The sequence below is a fragment of the Cryptotermes secundus genome, unplaced genomic scaffold, assembly GCF_002891405.2.
Source record: "Cryptotermes secundus unplaced genomic scaffold, Csec_1.0 scaffold142, whole genome shotgun sequence".
In the NCBI taxonomy this organism is placed as follows: Eukaryota; Metazoa; Arthropoda; class Insecta; order Blattodea; family Kalotermitidae; genus Cryptotermes; species Cryptotermes secundus.
In genome coordinates, this window is record NW_019743148.1 from 1548558 (window position 1) to 1556778 (window position 8221).

Below are 8221 nucleotides of genomic sequence, written 5' to 3' on the forward strand. Positions count from 1 at the left end.
GGGAACTCGCCTATTACCGTAAGAACGCGAGCGTTACGCCACCGCCACGCACCGCGGGGGGGAGGTAGGGGTCAACATGTCACAATATTATTAATAATGTGGCCGTTGACCGCATCTGTGATCTAGTGATCATAGTTCTTGGCTACAGATACAGAGGTCCCGGGTTCGATTCCGAGCGCTACCAGATTTTCTGAGAACTAATGGGTCTGGAACGGGGTCGACTCAGCCTCGTGATGATAATTAAGGAGTTATTTGAAGGAAATAGCGGCTCCGGTCTGGAAACCCGAAATTGACGGCAGTGGGGAACCGTTGCGCTGACCGCGCAACACCCTCTATCCGCAAAAGTTGGCACTAACTTCGCCGACAAGCGGCAATCGCTCAGTCGGTATAGTTTACTTGCGGACTAGAGGCCACGGAGTTTGTTTTATGTGGCCGTTTATTAATAATCTCATTTCCCATATATAGTAAGATGCTTTGAATTGACGTGTAGTAGTTTAAGTAGGTAAATACACCAATTGTGTCATTGCGTGTTAGTAACAGTTTCCCATTCTCAACAGAATTAGTCATGAAGTTCCAGAAGTTGGATACAGACTGAGGGGAAAAAGGCGCTGCGTGATCGTCAGCCATTTTGATTTACACGTACGGAGCACGCGTTACAAAATATCGCGGAAGTGTATGTGTGGATTGTCAGCCATGTTGTCTCACATTGTTGAGGTTCTGATTCAATGGAATTTAAGGAAATGTCTAATTATTAACTGGAATCTTTGTGTCTGTATACAGAAAGAGTTTTTATGTCATATATCGCCACTGTATCGGTTTCAGAATTTATTCTCTTTCGCATTGCATTGGAGGATTATATACGACGTACTTAGATGGACTTTGCTTGAAGCAATGATGTGCGTTTCAATAACCTGAAAGTATCACGAACATTCACATTGCCGATTTACAAGTTGCTGAGGCTCGAGCCAACCATTGCATTAAGTTCTAAGCGAACTCCATCGGCCAGTGCACAATTTTTTGAACCGGTAACCTCACGATTTATGGTCCCGTCTCTTTCTCATTCTTCCGAGTGGACGCCTTCACAGCGGATCCTCATCAAATTACTGTGTATACTACACGATGAGTCAATCTCAACTTCTTTGACTCCAATGTCTGAACTACAAAAAGGGACTTTCATAAGTAAGCGTGTTTTATCTTTGTGTGCCTATCTCCAGCCATGTTAATTTAACATGTTTGACTCAACTATTTTCCTGATTTTTCATAAAAACTTGAAGCGAATTTGTCTCCTTTCAACTAGCAGACTGCTTTCCAGTACAAAATAAAACAACATTATTTTATGTCTAGGCTATGTTAATATTTTGCCTTATACGATGTAGGAGGGATGGTGACTTTCCGACGCATAATATACGTACAATTTGAAATTCATTTTTGCAGATTAAGAGCTGAATTAAGAGAAGGAAAGAGACCACTGGGAAGACCAAGACGTAGGTGGGTAATAATAAAATGGATCTTAGAGAGATAGGATGGGATGGCATGGATTGGATTGATCTGGCTCAGGATAGGGACCAGTGGGGGGATCTTGTGAACAAGGTAATGAACCTTCGAGTTCCATAAAATGCTGNCGATGTAGGAGGGATGGTGACTTTCCGACGCATAATATACGTACAATTTGAAATTCATTTTTGCAGATTAAGAGCTGAATTAAGACAAAGCCCTACACACAGGGAAGTATGAAGGGCGAGTGCCTGAGGGCGCCCTATATTCAGGCCAAATGTGGCACACAGGCTAATAGTGGCTGTCAAAACTTATTCCTTCCTTCTATAATTATAGAAGGAAGGAATAAGTTTTGACAATTTTGACCAATTAAATTATAATTTAATTGGTTAATTGGAAAGAGAACGTGTCCGCCTTTGTCGCTTCCCTCCCGACCATTTCAGCTGCATTATTCACTAATCAACCTACCATTTGACGCTGTGTGGTAGCGTAGTTGGTTGAGGCACTATGCTACAAGCCGGAAGGTCGCGGGTGCAAGTCCCGATGAGATCATTGGATCTTTTGATTGACCTAATCCTTCCAGCCGCACTATGGCCTTGGGGTCGACGCAGCCTCTAACAGAAATTAATACCAAGAATATTCTTGAAATATTCTTGGGGGCAAAAGGGCGGCCGCCATCTATGAGCCGATTGTCTAGAAAATGTGGGAACCTCAACATCTCACAACCCCATGGGCCTCCACGGCCTGTTACAGGGATACTTTTACTTTTTACTTTATGACATAAGTTATTCAAAGCGTCGTTAAGTAAATTGAGAATAATAAAATAATGTATGAGGAATCTAGAAGTGAATACAAAACTTTAATAAAAGAAACAGGCGAAACACCACGTATTAGACCTAGATGCAAATTGGAGGCCAATACTGAAGAAAGAAGAACATATTGTGAAATGAGAATCAATCACTAAGTAACGCCCGCAACACACAGCAAACACTACTGGAACAGTGTTTTCTTTGTGTCCTTGTAACTTGCGCATGCTCGATGACGTCACACAATAATACAGGGGCTGTGTTTTCTGTGTGGTCCATGCGGAGCCTATATAACGAGATCTGTTATGGCTTAGATGAGATCAGTCAATAGAATGGGAATACAACGGCACACAGAAGTTCAGTTGCCGGTAGGAGATAGCCACATGTAGTTCGTAGTTGAAGAAGAATTTGAAGTCGACATTTAGAACACTTAGTGTGTGATTAGAAGATTTAGTCACAGTGACACTCTTTTAATTTCGTTGCCAGGAGGCGACTAGTGAAGACTGAGAATTCTAGTGCGTGTGTAACGGTGAACTGCGAAGTGTGTAAATCAGCGATAGTGCTGTACTGATTGTAATTAAGAGAGATTCTAGCAGAAGTCCCAATAAATCCAATGATACGATCTATAACCAGTTATTTGTCACGCGTACAATATAAAGAATTAAATTGCATTTAAGCAGCTCAAGATGGATTTCAGTGGCGGGCTTTTGTGAACAAAACTGTGACGTTCTGCTTTCCGGAAGAGGGGGAATAGTTATATAGGGCAAAATCCTGAACATAGATAACAAATATTTTTCCGGAGCGTTAGCGTGCAGCAACCAGACTAAAACTCTTCTTCAAAATCCAGAAGACCTCGCATGAAAGTTGAATTAAATACCAACAAAGTTTACCTCAGAATTTTATTCCATTTATTTTCGTCTTGAAGGCCGAACCAACCTATAGGTAGTATTTTTACTACCCCTGAATTGAAGTGAGATGAAGGGAAACTACTCATTTCTCCTCTTTTCCTTCCGCCTTTTCAAATATATAGGCCATTGGTCTGTTTCCAAGTTCAAAAAATATGTCCTCCCATCTAGCTATGGGCCGTTCGATACGGGAAAAGAAGTAGGGACCGCAGCTTGTAGGCCAAAAAAGGAATCATGAAACAGAGAACACAGTCCACGAATTTGTGCACACAGTATGGGCTTGTATTCGAAACGACAGGGAGAGGCGATCCTCGCACCTACCACTTCGTTGTCCCTGTCCATTCGTCTTATAGATTTCACCCTTAACACCAGATCTCCTGGTATTGGCTATTGGCAAAATGTGTCGCGTCATTCACACTCCTCACCCCTCACCAGGACCTCTGTTTTGTGATTCAAGGCCCGCTGTCAGGGCCTCAAATTCATTGTCGAGAGCTGCAAGCACAGAGACCCCCCGCAATTCAGCTCAGCTCTGCAGTTAGAGTTCGAGAATCTTAACATCGCCGACTGAGCAAATATTCACACATTCGTAGCCATTGTGTACAGCTACTTCAAAGAGCAAATTTCCATGTTTACGGACGAATTCTTCAGGGAATCTATGGTCCTTTTTTCAGCTTATTTTACGATCTCGTTGAATTCGACGCATATGTAAACCCATGAGCTAAGAAAACATCAGCCTGAAGGGGGCATTTCCATGTTCCTAAAACAGGCACTATCCCCTTGTTCAGGTTAAGGGTTGACATGGGAGAGCACATTATTACACATTATATTTCATATCATAAACTATAATGAGCTGGGGTTGCTTAGTCAATAGGCTAGATTCGATTCTCGGCAGAGGCAAATATTTTCTTTTTTCCACCGCTTTCAGACTGGTTTAGGGTCCCACACAGCTTCCCAGTCAGTAGGTACCGGAGCCTATATCCCGAGGGTTAAAGAGCTAGTAGCGTGAACCTGACCACATGTAGCGCTAGGGTGACCAACTTTCGGTCATGAATTTAAGGGAGATTTAGTCACGACAAATTTTGCGCATTTTTAGCCGCGCGGCGTCAGTCCAACAAACGTTCATGGAATGGATAATATTAAACAAAACAATTAATTTACATTGTATATAATATACAGGTCACAATATAGAATTTGGTAATTATTTAAAAGCACGAGGATGAACACGGCAAGAAGCAAGAACAGAAAATATTACAATCCGGAAACGGATATTCCGCTATCGATTAGTATATGCTAAACTTTCTATCGATTATTATAGGTAATTTTTCGATATTTATCGATGAGTACCTCTAAGTCTAAACTGTCTATAATAATGACAGTTTATATCGGAATGTATTCGGCGGGAATAATATACAATTTAAATTTTGCGATCTTGATTGTTAATGAAATATACGGGAGAAATAGAAGGTCAATACGGGAGCCGGGAGGATAAAAAAAAATTAGCTCTAATACGGGAGATCCCGGGAAATACGGGAGAGTTGGTCACCCTATGTAGTGCCGAGGTTAAGAATACGTGGAACTGTACTTCCACGTCTCCATATGTCTTCATGGCATTGAACGGGGATACCTTATCTCATCTACAATCATACATCTCACACTGTAGCACGCCGCAATAACGTGAATCAGGTACCTTCTTACTTGGCTTATTCTTCGACTATAAAGATGAAGACAAAGTTGTCTCTGAAACGTCATCTTCCTATGTTAATGTTGGAAGAAAGAATGTTTTGTCATTCTCTTTTGATAATTCCAAGTCTGATATCCAGACGACTAAAATGAGTTCAAAGCCAGGCAGGAAGCTTATCAAGCAGTTACTGGGGCTACTTTCCCAGAGGATTGTGGCCCTGTACGTGAATCTGACCCCCCTCCCCACATATAAAAACACATATATTCTTATAAAAATGTGTTCATATTTCAGTTTACAACGTTATGTACTTCACAGTATCGTAGACTATTTTATGAGTTCCCTGTTTGGCTATTGACCCAGATTTCTTTATAAATATAGTATATCTTGCACTGCAGACGAGCTGTGACTAAATTAGGCTAGCTTAGATTAGCTTAAACAAGCTACAATACTAGTTTCACAAAGTTTTCAACATGCAGTTTGAGTATACCTAATGTTGGATGTTAATAGAGTGCAGCAGTAGCCGGGATAGCGTAGTCGGTACTAGCTGGGCGACAGACGGGTCGCAGTTCGAATCCTGGTAAGGTCAAGAATTTTCTCTTCTCCACGTCGTCCAAACCGGTTCTAGGGTTCACCCAACCTCCTATCAAATGGGTACCGCGGGCTCTATGCCCGGGGGTAAAGCGGTAGGGGCGTGAAGCTGACCACTCACCTCCAGCTGGTGATGAGGTCAAGAAAATGAGGATCTATACGTCCACTCCCCAATATCCCTTCATGGCATAGTGCTTAATTAGGTAAGCACAGGGACAACTTTACCTTTTAAATAGAATGCAGCAGTTAATCTTATTGGGCTTCTTTCTTACTTAAAATCTAAACCGATTAGGTGAATGCAGAACAGCACAACCGGACTCAGCACTCACCAGAGGCCACTCTTTCCTTATTTCTTAGAGGCAAATTCAGTACCACTTCAGTACACTACAAAGAAAGCGCTATTGAATAAATTGTGTCGCAGTACGTAAGCATTTCTCAAGAAACAGGAATTGCCGAAACAAGAACAGAACAATATCGTCCCCCATTGACATGGCAGCGTCAGCTGTGTCACTATATTTGCGTGCTTACGGGACGAGTGTGTGACGTCACAGTTTCGAAATTAGTGTGGCGGGTTGCCTGTCGCTAAATAACAGCAAATCTTTCTGTTTATGGTTCGTGACACGTGACATGCTCCTATTCTGATTTTCAAACTCAAAGAAATGTGCATCATGCTTGAAATTTTGATTTGGAAATATTAAGTCTTAGATGAAAAGTAGGGCACGATGTAGAGCAGCTGGTTGAGGCACTACACTACAAGCCGGAAGATTGTGGGTTAGATTTCTGATTAGGTCATTAGATTTTTCAATTGAACTAATCTTTCCAGCTTCATTATGGCCCTGAGGTCTACTCAGCCCCTAACACTAATGAGTAACAGGAATCTTCGTAGGGGTAAAGCGCGGCCGGCGCGTGAGGCTGACAACCTGACCGCCATCTGTGTGCCAATTGTTTAGAAAAATGTGGGAGCCTCGACGTCTTATAACCTTATAGGCCTCCAGGGCCTGTTACAGGGATAACTTTACCTTTTTTTATTTTTTGCCTTTTAGACGAAAAATAAAAACGTTCATAATACTTATTCTCTTAATGGAAGACAATAATTATCTATGTCCGTGGTCTGCTTCTAAATGTACACAGTGTGTCCAGGTTCTGTTAGGACTGTGTTGAACACAAATACAAGACGTGCATTATTTTCAAAATTGCATTCTTTTTATTCAAAACAGTCTCCTTCTGAATCAATACATAGCTGGAATCGATTGAAAAGTTTTCGAAACAGTCACTCTACTCCTTTTGTGGAATCGCATTTAAAACTGCGGTACGTTCCCTTTGGATGTCCTGGATGGTGTCGTGACTGTCTCCTTTCATCGCCAACTTAACTTTTGGGAACAACAAGAAATCTGCTGGAGCCAAACCTGGCAAATATGGAGGATGATCAAGGACTGCGATTCCTTTTCTGGCCAAAAAATCACGCACGATCTTCGATTTGTGGGGTGGGGCATTGTCATGGAGGAGCGACCAGGAACCTTGCTCTCGATATGAGCTTCACAAATCCAACATCTATGGTAGAGTTGAAATTGTTAAACCTCTGATTACTGAAAGTAATGCTCAGGTGTGTAAACGATGGTGTCACGACCATAAAACCTGAACATCAGACAACTGGAAATGCAAATGATAAGAGTCAGATGAGTTGTCCTTGCTGTTCCCTACATCAGGAAGAGTTTACTTCTGGAGAACACTCAAGGAAGCATACGGTCCGGAGTGACTGGTTCCAACAGTGAAACATGGGGCACGTTGTATGGTGTTTTGGGCAGCAATATGAGGGCACAGTACCCTGTTGGTCCCATTATTGCCCTTCATGGCCGAATTGCTGCAGCCTGTGATCCAGATGTTATTTCTAAGCAAGAATGCAGTTTTCCAAAATGACAAAGCCCCAATTCACACAGCTGGAACTGTTCGATCATGGTTTGAAGAGCATGAAGGTGAACTCCAACATTTTCCTGGGCCAACACAATCAGCAGATTTGAACATCACTGAACCAGTCTGATCAGTTTTGGAGGCTAAAGTCTGGAACAGATTCCCATCTCCAACATCTCTAAAGCAATTTGAAGATGTTCTTCGAGAAGAATGGCATCAAATTCTGCTAGAGATTCTTCAAAACTTGTATGAGCCCATTCCAAGGATTGCAATTGTACTTAAGGCGAAAGGTGGTCCAATACCGTATTAATAAAGAAATGTGTACAGTATCTGTAGTGTTTCCATTATTCTGTCTGACCCATCTATTTATTAAGAAGAGTTCTGTCCTCTGGGATATGATGTTGCAGCAAGCATAGCAGCTATGCTAGCTTGCTGCCTGCTTAATGCTGGTTTATTCTTTAACCCTGAAGGTGGAAGTAACATGCGTCTCTGAAACATTGGTTGACTTTCAGCAGACTATACACGGCATCATATCCCAGAATACAGACAACTTTGCCTTTTTTACCTTACAGATTATACGGTTGCTGAACTGTATGATGATATGGAATGAACAGTTGAAAAATTTGGTGAATGGATGCCGTTCCAGCATTTGTCTCAAGGGACTGAAGAAATCCAAGAAAAATCTTGGTTAGTATTATGGCTAGATTCAAAACCTATGATCTCCCAAATATGAAGTAGGAGTGCAAAGTGTGGAACAGTATTTTGCTTGTAGCAATAAGAGATATTTATTAAAGGATGCATTGGGAGATGGCAGGTTGATAGCTGGTCATCAGTGTTAT

At 41.8% G+C, this 8221-nt stretch overlaps 1 long non-coding RNA gene across 1 annotated transcript in view; it reads left to right on the top strand.

Annotated features, from left to right (window-relative positions):
- LOC117283031 overlaps positions 1–8114 on the top strand; it is a 216953-nt gene extending 208839 nt beyond the window's left edge. Inside the window, exon 4 of the long non-coding RNA XR_004514023.1 lies at positions 7955–8114. This is a non-coding gene — a long non-coding RNA (uncharacterized LOC117283031). The remainder of the gene's footprint in view (positions 1–7954) is intronic.
- The last annotated feature ends 107 nt before the right edge of the window (positions 8115–8221 follow it).